Genomic DNA, 12,204 nt, shown 5'->3' on the forward strand with positions numbered 1-12,204 from the left:
GGCAAGACCTATAATTTCTCGCTCTCTTCACCTAGTAACTGTCCTCACTTCTCTGTCACCCTGGGAGGAGTTAAGGGTTGCCTCTGCTCGGCCTGACATCTATCCAGGCGTCTCCCAGGACTGACGGCAGGGGAGAGATGATGCGCTGCCCCCATTGGTACGGTTTTCCTGCCCCACTCCAGCCTTAGGTCCTCACCCCAACTCCTAGCACAACCTGGAAATTTCCCCTATGCTGAGCCAGCCAGCCTCAGAGCAAAGTCCTCACCACCCTGAGTCCCCAGAAGTAGAAGTCACAGTAGGCCACGTGCAGCCACAGCTCTCTCTCAGGGGCTTCTGAGGACTAACAGCAGAGGGCAAGATTCTCCGGGCTCCACTCTTCTGGGGTTTGTGACCTCAATAGTCCTCACTGTGTCAGGATCTGGGACTCTTCCCTCTACTGACCTGAGTCCTCCAGAGCTGGAAGCAAGTGGGTGACACATCGAACTACCCCTGCCTGGGGCTTCCCAGGGCCGAAAGGGTGGTGGGGCTCTGTGTTCCTCTGTCTTTTCGGTTGGGCGTTCCCCTTGGTCCTCACTCAGAGTCCTTACACTGACCCTTCCCGTGACCTAGAGAGGCCTGTCCTCTCATACTGCAGCCTTTAATTCCCTGAGACCACCTAGGAGGATGTGAGGGTTGCCTCACGTGGGCATGACTGCCTGTGGTCACTCACGGCCGACAGTAAGGGAGGGATTCTGTGGCGTCCCCACTTTTATGATTTGGGTGGTTCCCTCAGTCCTCACGGTCCTCTGCTTGACTCTTGGCAGGACCTGGAACTCCTCCCTGTGCTAACGTGAGGCTGGCCCCTGAGACCAAGTGCCTCATCTACCGGAGATGCTCTAAAAGGACACGTGTGGGGCGCATCATGCCAACATTCCTGGATTTGCCGAGGGGAAGTATCCAGTGGCAGGGCTCTGTTCTAGGTGGAGTCCCTTTATCCTCATTTAGAGTCACTAGATTTCCAGTCTCTACTGAGTGAGGCTGTTCCCAATAGACCAAGGCCCTCGCCTCCCTGAGACCACTCCCAGTGGAAAGAGGGGGCACGTCAGCCAGAAAGCTTTGTCCTGGGCCGCCTGGGGCTGACATCAGGGGTGGTGGGACTCTGCATTCTCCTCTGTTCTGGAGTGAGTGGTCCCCTTGCTCCTCATTCAGGGTCCTCATCGTGATGCCTGACCAGACCCAGGACTCCGCCCTCCACTCCCCTGAAGCTGTGCTCCTCAGAACAAAGGCATTACCTTCTTGGAAATTCGGAATTGGAAGTCAGGATGAACCAGATCTGTCCAAAGCTGTTGGGGTCTTCTGAGGAGCAGGATTTTACAAGGCCCCACTCTTCTGGAGTCAGTGGCCCCTCAGTCCTAACTCAGGTTTCTTACCTTGACTTCAGGTAGCATATGGGACTCCAGCCTCCCTACTGACTGACTGTCTGCCAGCCTCAGGCCAAGGCTTTCACCTTCCTGAGACACCAGAAGGGGAGGTAAGAGACCTATTCCCTGGCTACCCCTGCCGGGGGCCTCTGTGTGGTCCCCTTTGTTATGGGGAGTCCACTCATCAGCACCCAGTGTCCTCACCCTGAATCAAATTAAGGCCTGTTAGGATCCCCTACTTGGGCAGGATTGGAGATGGCTGCCACAAGACCAAGGAACTCGCCTCCCTGAGAACCTCTCCACCCTTGCCCCGGAGGAAAAGAAGGGGTACCTTCAGACACACAGCTCTGCCCATGGCCACACAAGGGAGAAAGCAGGGTACACTTTGTGGGGCCCCCTTCTCTTCTAAGGTCCTCACCTTGAGTAACTATCAGAGGCTGGGACTCCTCCCTCCACTGACCTGAGGACACAGCTCTTAAACCAAGGCTTTTATGTCCCTGAGAAACTTGAAGAGTAAATGAGGAGATGCTGATCTTTTCAGGTTATCTGGCACTGCATATGTAGACGACCCCATTGTCACCGAATATTTTTTTTTTTATTCATACCATTCACTTATTCAGCGTTACTATTACCGTGTTCCAAAACAGTGCTTTGGGAACAGGGCCCCTATTTATCCCATGAGATACATTTTGGAGTGGTGAGAAGAAAAATGAATTAAAAGACATAAGGTCTGGCTTAGGCTGGGAGGAGTGGAAGAGTGTAGGCTCTAGACTATTCCCGACCAGGGGACTAGACCCAGCAGGGTCACTTAATCAGTCTTGTGAACTTGAGAAATTTGCAAGTTATTCACCTATAAAGGGAGTCTGCCAAATCCTATCCTGCATGAATGTTGGAATGTTATGTACTACATATAAAGCAGTGGCATACTCATTAAGAAATACTGGGTTTTTGATGAATGGCAGTTATGATGTGATTATTATGAACCCCCAAAATACCACCCTCCCATCAGAGTTTATTTTTAATCCAGTAGGTAGCAGAGAATATGCAGTGCACTAGGACAAAAGAAACAAATACTCACAAATGAGAAAGTTTAAAAGAAATGAGGCAAACCACGAATTAAATACCTTTTACTCTCTGTTTTCTCCATTTTTTGTTTCCAAATATTTTCTGTGGTCGTCTTTCACGTTTCCATGAAAATCTCTATTGCAGTGCCATGTTTTCTACTTGTGGATCATACAGAAAGTATATAGATGGTTCGTGAATTTCTTTTACATATACCAAAACTGTAACTTTAGAACTCTTTAAACAGCAATAAATATGCAAGCAATGTCATGCACGAATTCATATTCTTAAGAAAACACACTATCTATTACAAGATAAAAACATTTGAAAAAACCTAAATAAGTCAATAAATAAGGTATAGAGGTTACTAGTTTAAAACAGGAAGATAAATAAGATCTATACTTTGTTCCCTCCACCCCTCCTACTCTGCACTATTTAGGAGCTTGACTGCTCCCTTCCAAAACAAAGTGAACAAACTGCCCGCGGCCTCCCTCCCTAGATGTGGGAGGAGCTGCGGGGCCTTGGCCCTGGAAGTGCACTGCCCTCGGCCACAGCTGCAGCCCTGGCCGCGGCTCTCACTCCTGCTCTCTCTTCCTCATCTTGCAGAGCCTCCTCATAGAGATCTGGGAAGGCACTGGGGACGGTATCAGCGATCTTGGCCACAAACTCCAGCACTTTCATCTTGCTGGTTTCAGCCAGGGCTCTCGGGCCCCACAGGAACTCATAGCGCGGAGGATCGCTGTTGGGCACCTGGCGGTAGGTCAGGTACTTCTGCTGCACGAACTCTTCGCTGATGAGCCTCCTGGGCTCCCCAAAGATCGAGTGCCTCCTCCCAGCATACAACCCCAACGCATTGAGGAATTCCCAGATCTCCTCCTCGGTGGCACGGTTGCCCTTCTTGAAGATCACGCCCAGGAGAGTCATCAGGAGACCGGACGTGGGCAGCCCCGACTCACCACTCGGACTTCCCTCGCTGGGGAGGGCCAGCTTGCTGATGAGGGCGTAGGAGTGACGGCTGGGGTCGACTTCCTTCAGCTCGAGGCCAAAGACCAGCTCCATGCACTCAGAGGCTCTCCTGAGGATCTCAGGGAAGTGCTTCGTGTACTTCTTGCTGACAGCCTTCAGCATTTCTGCCTGCGGGATGGGCTCGTTCAGCTTGTACTTCTCCAGCAGGACCTGCACCAACATGCTGGCCTTCATGGACAGAGGATCTCTCCAAGTGCTGTGAGTGGAAGGTGCTGCCTGGGAGGTACTTGCACTTTCCTCATCTTGGCTCGCCCGGGCACCCTCTTCATATCCTGGGCAGGAAACCCCTGCCTCACGAGAGCTAGTGGCTGGGGCTCCCTGAGGCTCCCGGCGAGCGCCAGCAGCACGGGAGCTCGGGGGAGTACCCCGAGAAACAGAAGCGGGGGAGGGGGGCGACTCTTCTCTCTCTGCTGCCGCCGCCGCCGCCGCCTCAGTGGCCTGGGCACCCTTGAGACTCTGATGAGTCTCCCCCCGGTCCTGGTGGCGTCTCTCGCGGGCACGGTGCTTCCTCTTCTGGCCCCGAGGCATGATGACACAGGTCAGGGCCAGCAGGCGGGAGTGTGGGCAGGAAGGCAGGCAATGAGGGCACCTGGGGGAGGGACAAGGAGATGCTGTGAGCACCTTCAGCAGGGAGATTCCTCCCTGGCTTTAACCAAGGCCGCCTCTGCAGGGTCCTTGAGGGCACTGCTCGAGGACCCACAGGGCTCCCGTTCTCCTGCTCCGCCTGTCCCCTGAGACCCCTGTGGAGGACGGCAGAGTGAGCCTTGGGGCACAGCCAGCCAGCCCTGCCTGGGCGGCACGGGGGTGACAGTGGGGGCTGGCAGGGGAGGTAGGTCCTCGCGGTTCCCATTCAGAGTCAGGATGACAGTTGCTGGCAAGACTCCCCCACCCCCCCCCACCCCCACCCCCACCCCATCCCGTCTGCTGCTCTGAAGTTGACACCACCATCTTCCATGACACCCAGGAGGAGGAAAGGAGGGAGCGTTCAGCCCACCACTGAAGGATCCTGGGACCCTCCCTTCTGCTGCCTGGTGATGGCCCCTTCAGAACAAAGCTCTAACCTCCCTTGGACCTGGCAGAGGAAAAGTACGGGCAGTCTCAGCCTGACAGTCCTTCCTTGGGAGTTTACGGGTTGGCAGGAGGGGACAGGCCATATTCTCTCTCGTCCCTTCTCTTCGGGGTGGGTGGCTCCCTTAGTCCTCACTCGGGGTCCTCCCTGGGCGGCCGGTGCAGCCTGGAGCTCCCCTCTTGCCCCGAGGGCCATCTGCTCGCACCAGTGCCGGCACCTCCTTGAGTCTCATTAGGAGGCAGTGAGGGTGGCCACGCGGCCGCACGTGGCAGAGTTTTACCAAGCCTGCGGCGTGCGGCAGACAGGTCGAGGCCCTGTGGTTGGCGGCCCCACTGGTCCTCACTCAAGGGCTTGGGCTGACTCTTGGGGAGTGCTCAGGGACGCGCCTTCTGCTGGCCTGCACCTCCCCTCTCAGACAGCAGCCCTCCCTTCTCCGTGTGTGGCCGGAAGGAAGCGGCTGACAACAGGGGAGGGGTTCTGAGGTGCCCTTGCGACGGGGAGGACGGTCCTCACCCTGACTCCTCCCGTGCCCTGGAAATCCTCCCTCTGCTGACCTGCGGCCAGCCCCTCAGAACAAGGCCCCCTCCTCCCTGAGTCTCCCGCGTCCGTCCGCCCGCCCGCCCGCCCGCCCGCCCGCGTTCGCACTGAGGGAGCCCCTCCGTCTTTAGACCTGCCCGGAGGCTCCCAGGCTGACGTCAGGGGCGGGGTCTGCGTGGCCGCCATTCTGGGGCGTGGAGCCCCTCGGACCCCACGAGGGTCCCGTCCTTCACTGCACAGGGCCTGGGGCGCTCCCTCTACTGAGCTGAGCCAGGGTCCACCAACCTCAGAGCGAGGCCTTCCTTGCCCGAGGCCCCGCGGGGGAAGCGGGTGGACTTGGGGCCTAACAGCCAGGCCCGAGCCTCTCGGGCCGAGAGCAGGGGCGGGGTGGGCGGGGTGAGCGGGGCCTGCGGGGCCACCTGTTTGCGGAGGGAAAGGGGATTGGGGGTGTCGGGGGCGTGTCCCCGCACTTCTAACTGGGGTCACCTCACACCTTGACACCTGACGAGACGTGGGACTCCTCCCGCGACTCACCCTCGCAGGACGGCAACTCTCAAAAATGGCCTCGCCCCCACAGCGTGGTTAGGAGGACGTCACTTCCGGTCGTGCGCATCTGGGCTCCAGGAGGACAGTAGGGGCGGGGCGGGGGTGGGGCGGGGCCGGGCCGGGGCGGGGCAGGACGGGGAGGGGAGGTGTGGGGTGGTGCAGGCGGAGCTTCCCGCAGGACTGGCACGTGGGCCTTTCATTGACTCTTGGCAGGTCCTGGGACTTTTCCCTCCGCTGAGCTGAGTCAGCAGGCGTCCCACCTTGGCTCTCATTTCTGTCGGCGCCCCCGGCCGGAAGTATCTGGGGGCCTGAGCCTCACAGCCATGCCTGGGTCCCCCGAGACTGACAGTGAGGCCTCTTTGGGGCCCCCTGTTCTATGGTGGATGCTGCTCTCAATCCCCTCTCAGTGTCTTCTCTTGACTCCCTGTAGGTGCTGGGCTACCTCCCGTCTGCTGACCTGAGGCCAAGGCCTCGCATCAGAGACATCAGCTCCCTGAGACTGCTGGTGTGAAGTGCAGGCACATCTCATCTGGACACTTCTGCCTGGAGCCTCCCAGAGATGGCTGGTGCAGGTAAGATGAGCTGAGGGGAAAGGAGGCGAGACTCTCTTCTGTGGTTTGGAGCCCGTCAGGTCTCACTCAAGGTCCTCACACTGACTGCTGGCAGGGCCTGCGATTCCATTCCATCCTTCTCTGGTATGACTCCATCCCTGTCCCCAACCATGCCCCACAGAATCCCGGAGGAGTTAGTGAAGGGGCTCCTTAGCCTGACAGTTCTCACTGTGGTCTCTCTTTGTTGACATCAGGGGCATTGCCCAAAAGTTCAGAAATGAATTTCTGTCCTTTTGTACAACTGCTGTGTTACTTGCTATTCTCTTTGAGTCCGTGTGTGATAGTCCATTAAGATGATCATTTAAAAAGGCCAGTTGTCATCCACTAACAAAGTTTCAGATGGTTATCTCACAGCCTGTGGACCATACTGCCACATCCAGCCCAATCTTTGGTGTCCCATGCTCCTGGCATGCGGGCTCTGCAAGGCTGCCTCAGGTTCCTTCAGTGAAGCAGTAGAGATTCATGGTCCCAGAGCACAGTGGAAGAATCAAGGGCTCAAGTTTAAAGGCTTTTCTCTAATCAGTCCTGTCATCTGCCTCTCTTGCAGGCTACAGGCCTGTCTCGAATTCAGGGCATCCCCCTACCTGCCCACACTCAGGTTCTAGTTCAGTGGAGACTTACTGTCCCTCAGGGATTATTTAGCTTTGTGTTGTTGCTTTTGTTAATGTTTTCTCTTTATTCCTTCTGTAATTTTTCCATGGTTGATTTTGGGTACAGGAAACAGTAGCCCATGTTTGATTGTCATCAGCTGCTATGGATAAGGTACTAAATCTGTAAACGAATTAAGGAAAATCGATATTCTTACAATATCTGTGCCTCACGAATACACATAACATACTATTCTGGTTGAGACTTCTTTTTCCTAAGTCAGTCAGGAAATTCTTCTTATTGCCTCCATGTAGATTATATACATTTTTGTATGGTTTCTTTCTAGGTATGTTTTTTATATTATTGCTTTAGTCTATGGTGTATTTTCTTTTTTTTTTTTTTTTTTTTTCCTTTTTTTTGATTTTTTTTAACATCTTTATTGGAGTAGAATTGCTTCACAATGGTGTGTTAGTTTCTGCTTTATAACAAAGTCAATCAGTTACACATATATCCCCATTATCTCTTCCCTCTTGCATCTCCCTCCCTCCCACCCTCCCTATCCCACCCCTCTAGGTGGTCACAAAGCACCGAGCTGATCTCCCTGTGCTAAGCGACTGCTTCCCGCTAGCTCTCTGTTTGACATTTGGTAGTGTATATATGTCCATGCCACTCTCTCACTTTGTCCCAGCTTCCCCTTCCCCTTCCCCGTATCCTCAGGTCCATGCTCTAGTAGGTCTGCATCTTTATTCCCATCTTGCCCCTAGGTTCTTCATGACCATATTTCTTTTTTCTTAGACTCCATATGTATGTGTTAGCATACGGTATTTGTTTTTCTCTTTCTGACTTACTTCGCTCTGTATGACAGACTCTAGGTCCATCCACCTCACTACAAATACCTCAATATGTAGGCTTTTTAAACTAGCTCCTTTTGCTAATCAGTATACATTTAAGTTTCTCTATATCTGTTTGTGGTTTGAAATGTCATTTCTCTTCATGGCTGAATAGCATTCCATCATGTGGACTACCACAGTTTGTTTACCCCTTCATCTGCTGAAGGTCATCTTGGTTGATTTCAGTTTTTGGCAACTATGAATTTGTGTACTCTTAACGTTGGTTTGAAGGCTTCCGGATGGACATAAGTTTTCAACTCTTTTGAGTAAATACCTAGGCGTTTAATTGCTAGATCATATGATAAGATTATGTTTAGCTTAAAAGAAACTTCCAGCCAGTTTCCAGACAGTGTGTCTCTATCACTTTGCATTCCCTTTAGCACTGAATGAGAGTTCCTATTGGTCCCCATCCTTGCCAGCATTTGGTATTGCCAGGTGTTTGTTTTTGTTTTAGCCATATTAATAGGTATCTCATTGTTGTTTAAATCCCAAACTCCCTGAAGACCTGTGATGTTGATCGTCTTTTCGTATGCTATTTGCCATCTGTGTGTATTTTTGGTGAGGCGTCTGTTCAGCTCTTTTCACCGCTGTTAAATTGACGTTTTTGTTTTCTTATCGTTGAGTTTTTTAAGAGTTCATTGTATATTTTTGATTCATGTTTATTATCAGATATGTGTCTTACAATTATTTTTTCCCAGTCTGCGGCTTGTCTTTTCATTCTCTTAATAGTACCTTTGACAGAGTAGAAGTTTTTAATTTTAATGAAGTTCAGCTTATCATTTTTCTCTCTCATGGATTGTGCTTTTGGTGTTGCGTCTAAAATCTCGTTGCCAAACCCAAGATTTTCTCCTATATTTCCTTCTGGTTTGGTTTGGTTTGGTTTGGTTTTGGTTTGGTTTGGTTTTGTTTTCCCACTCCGCATGGCAGGCAGGATCTTAGTTCCCTGACCAAGGATCAAACCCATGCCCCCTGCCGTGGAAGTGCAGTCTTAACCACTGGACCATGAGGGAAGGCCCGGGCTTTTTTTAAATTTTGAGTTTTCCATTTAGGTCTGTGATCCATTTTGAGTTAATTATTTTGAAACATGTAAAGTCTGTATCAACATTCTTTTTTGTTGTATGCGCACGTCTAGTTGTCCCAGCACTGTGAGTTAAAAGACTCCTTTCTCTATTGAGTTGCCTTTGCTCCTTTGTTAAAGATCAGTTGACTGTGTGAGGGGTCTATTTCTAGGTTTTCTATTCTGTGCCTTGGTCTATTTGTCTCTTCTTTTGCTAATAGTATGTGGTCTTGATTATCGTAGCTTTAAAGTCCGTTTTGAAATCCAGTAATATCAGTTCTCTGACTTTGATCTTCTTCGGTATTGATTTGAGTTGGTTATTATGGATCTTTTCATTTTTTATATACACTTTAGATTGTTTGTTGCTATCTACAGAATAACTTGCTGGAGTTTTGAGCAGAATTGTATTGAGTGTATAAATCAAGTTGGGAGTAACTGACATCTCAACAATCTTGCATCCTCCTATCCGTGAACATGGAGTGTTTCTCTATTTATTTAGATCTCCTTTAATTTTTTTCAGTGACGTTTGTATTTCTCATATAAATCTTATACGTATATTTTTAAGAATTATTTATAATCAATCTTTTTTTGGTGCTAATGTAAATGGCATTAGGTTTTTCAATTGCAAATTCCATTTGTTTATCGGACAACAATTGACTGTTGAGTATTAACCTTGGCTGATTAATACCAGGAGTTTTCTTGTTGTTGATTACTTGAGATTTCCTACATAGACAGTTAGGTCATCTGTGAGCAAAAACAGCATTTACACTTGACTGCTCTCATCTGGAACCTCCTCTCTTTCTCACCCCTTGTTTTAACTTGTCATTTATTTAGCTCTTAGAGTGTGTCTCACCATCTTCTTGATATGGCGGCAGCTCCTAGGCTCTAAAGTTCTATGGACAGTGGCTCAGTCTTCTTTTTCTTACCATCCCCAGTTCTGCCATGGAGCCTTCCAAAGAGTAGATGCTCAATTAATGGTTGGGAATAAGAGTGGCAACGATAAGGAGGTCTACTTTATTATTGTTTAATTTCTCTCACAATCTTGAATAATCTAAGAAAACATCTTTCAGTTTTACAAAAAGAAGCACTAAAAGAATAAACCAAACCAAAAATGTACCACCATTTACTCTTTTTCTTTTCTTTTTTACCGGACCCACATTATTTAACTGCCGAGTCTATTCACAGTTCCATGGAAATCCCTCTTCCATTGCTGTGTTTTCTTGTTCGAGGTCATAAAAAAAATGGAAGGTTTCTAAATTTGTTTTATAAAATATCAAAACTTTAGCTTGTACCTGACAAAAGTAATGAATTGTGTGATCCATACTGTCACCAGCAGAATGGCGATTTCCGTGGTTCTTGCCCTCCCAAAGAGGAAGAATTCAGTCGAGAGGCGTAGAGCAGTTTTAAGTAGCAAGAGTTCAGTTAAGCAGAGCAAAAAGTACACTCCCGAGAAAGCAGGAGAGCGGGCTGTCTGGAAACCAGAAGCAGCCCCGCAATGGGGTAGGGCCGTGTTTTGTAGAGTGGTGGTCCCTCCCTGTGTCCTGCGTTATTTGACTGAGAAATCGATTGACAGCTTTAGGTTATGTAACTTTCCTGCTAGTATGCAGGCACTTACCCATAAGCACCCAAGCAGAACCCATCGGGTGGGGCGGGGAAGCAAAAGCCGCAATGCTAAGTTAGTACAAATGAGGCATAATGAACCCTGGGTTACCGTGAGTCACCTTTTAGGTCTTGGTGCGCCTGCGTCAACCTGTGCCGGCGGTTTTGTCTTGCTTGGTCCTGGTATGGCTGGAAACCTAGCAGTGGTCCTTGACCACGAGAGGGAGGATCTCTGGGCATGCTCCAACCACCGGTGTCCAGGTAGGGGAGGGAAAGACGAACCGTCCAGGATGGGGCAGGCCCGCTCATCTGTGACTCGCTATCCTCATCTTGGCTCGCCCGGGCACCCTCTTCATATCCTGGGCAGGAAACCCCTGCATCACGACAGCTAGTGGCTGGGACCCCCTGAGGCTCCCGGGCGAGCGCCAGCAGCACGGGAGCTCGGGGGAGTACCCCGAGAAACAGAAGCGGGGGGAGGAGGGCGACTCTTCTCTCTCTGCTGCCGCCGCCGCCGCCGCCGCCGCCGCCGCCGCCGCCGCCGCCTCCGCCTCAGTGGCCTGGGCACCCTTGAGACTCTATGAGTCTCCCCCCGGGCCTGGTGGCGTCTCTCGCGGGCACGGCGCTTCCGCTTCTGGCCCCGAGGCACGATGACACAGGTCAGGGCCAGCAGGCGGGAGCGTGGGCAGGAAGGCAGGCAATGAGGGCACCTGGGGGGAGGGACAAGGAGGTGCTGTGAGCACCTTCAGCGGGGAGATTCCTCCCTGGCTTTAACCAAGGCCGCCTCTGCAGGGTCCTTGAGGGCACTGCTCGAGGACCCACAGGGCTCCCGTCCTCCTGCTCCGCCTGTCCCCTGAGACCCCTGTGGAGGACGGTAGAGTGAGCCTTGGGCTACAGGCTGCCAGCCTACCTGAGTGTCCCTGGGGTGACAGAAGGGGGCTGCCAGTGGGACCTTCCGCGTTCTAGGGCGGGGAGTCTGCTCAGTTCATCTTCAGGGTCTTTAGGTGGACGGCAGCCAGGGCCTGGGCTTCCTCCTCTCTGTTGCTCTGCAGTTGACACCTCAGTGGTCCCGGGGACCCATGAGGAGGAAGTGAGGGGTGCCCCAGCTCACCGCCCTGACAGGGGGAACACAGTGCTGACAGCTCTGTGGAGTCCTTTCTATCCTGGGATCACTGGGTCCTCAGTCCCTATTCAGTGCTCTCAGTTGGCTTCACGTAGGGCCTGGGACCCACCCTTCTGCCCTCTAATGGCTTTACCTTCAGGCTAAGGATCTCACCTCCCTTAGACCTGATGTAAAGGAGCCTCGGCCCGACTGCCCTGTCCTGAGCCTTCAAGTGCTGAAAGCAGGGGCAAGGCTAGACTCTTTGTCGTCCCCACAGCTCAGGGGGTGGGGCATGTTCCCCTTAGTCGTCACTCAGCGTTCTCAGTTTGACTCCTGGGAAGGCCTGTGGCTCCTCTCTCTTTACCTGAGGACATGTGCTCGTAGAAAGGCCCACAGCTCTCTGAGACCCAGCAGAAGGAAGTGAGGGTAGCCTGATTTCCCACATCTACCTGTGGCCTCTGAAGGCAGAAAGCTGTGGCAGGCAAATCCAGGCCTTATTATGGTTGGCCGCACCAGTCCTCACTCAGGCTCCTCCGTTTGACTCCTGGCAAGACCTATAATTTCTCGCTCTCTTCACCTAGTAACTGTCCTCACTTCTCTGTCACCCTGGGAGGAGTTAAGGGTTGCCTCTGCTCGGCCTGACATCTATCCAGGCGTCTCCCAGGACTGACGGCAGGGGAGAGATGATGCGCTGCCCCCATTGGTACGGTTTTCCTGCCC

At 52.0% G+C, this 12,204-nt stretch overlaps 1 pseudogene; it reads right to left on the reverse strand.

Moving 5' to 3' along the window:
* Positions 1 to 2,893: 2,893 nt before the first annotated feature.
* Positions 2,894 to 4,338, reverse strand: LOC137758191 (melanoma-associated antigen B4-like; annotated as a pseudogene).
* Between the last annotated feature and the right edge of the window lie 7,866 nt (positions 4,339 to 12,204).

The sequence above is a fragment of the Eschrichtius robustus genome, unplaced genomic scaffold (genome assembly GCF_028021215.1).
Source record: "Eschrichtius robustus isolate mEscRob2 unplaced genomic scaffold, mEscRob2.pri scaffold_725, whole genome shotgun sequence".
Taxonomy (NCBI): domain Eukaryota; kingdom Metazoa; phylum Chordata; class Mammalia; order Artiodactyla; family Eschrichtiidae; genus Eschrichtius; species Eschrichtius robustus.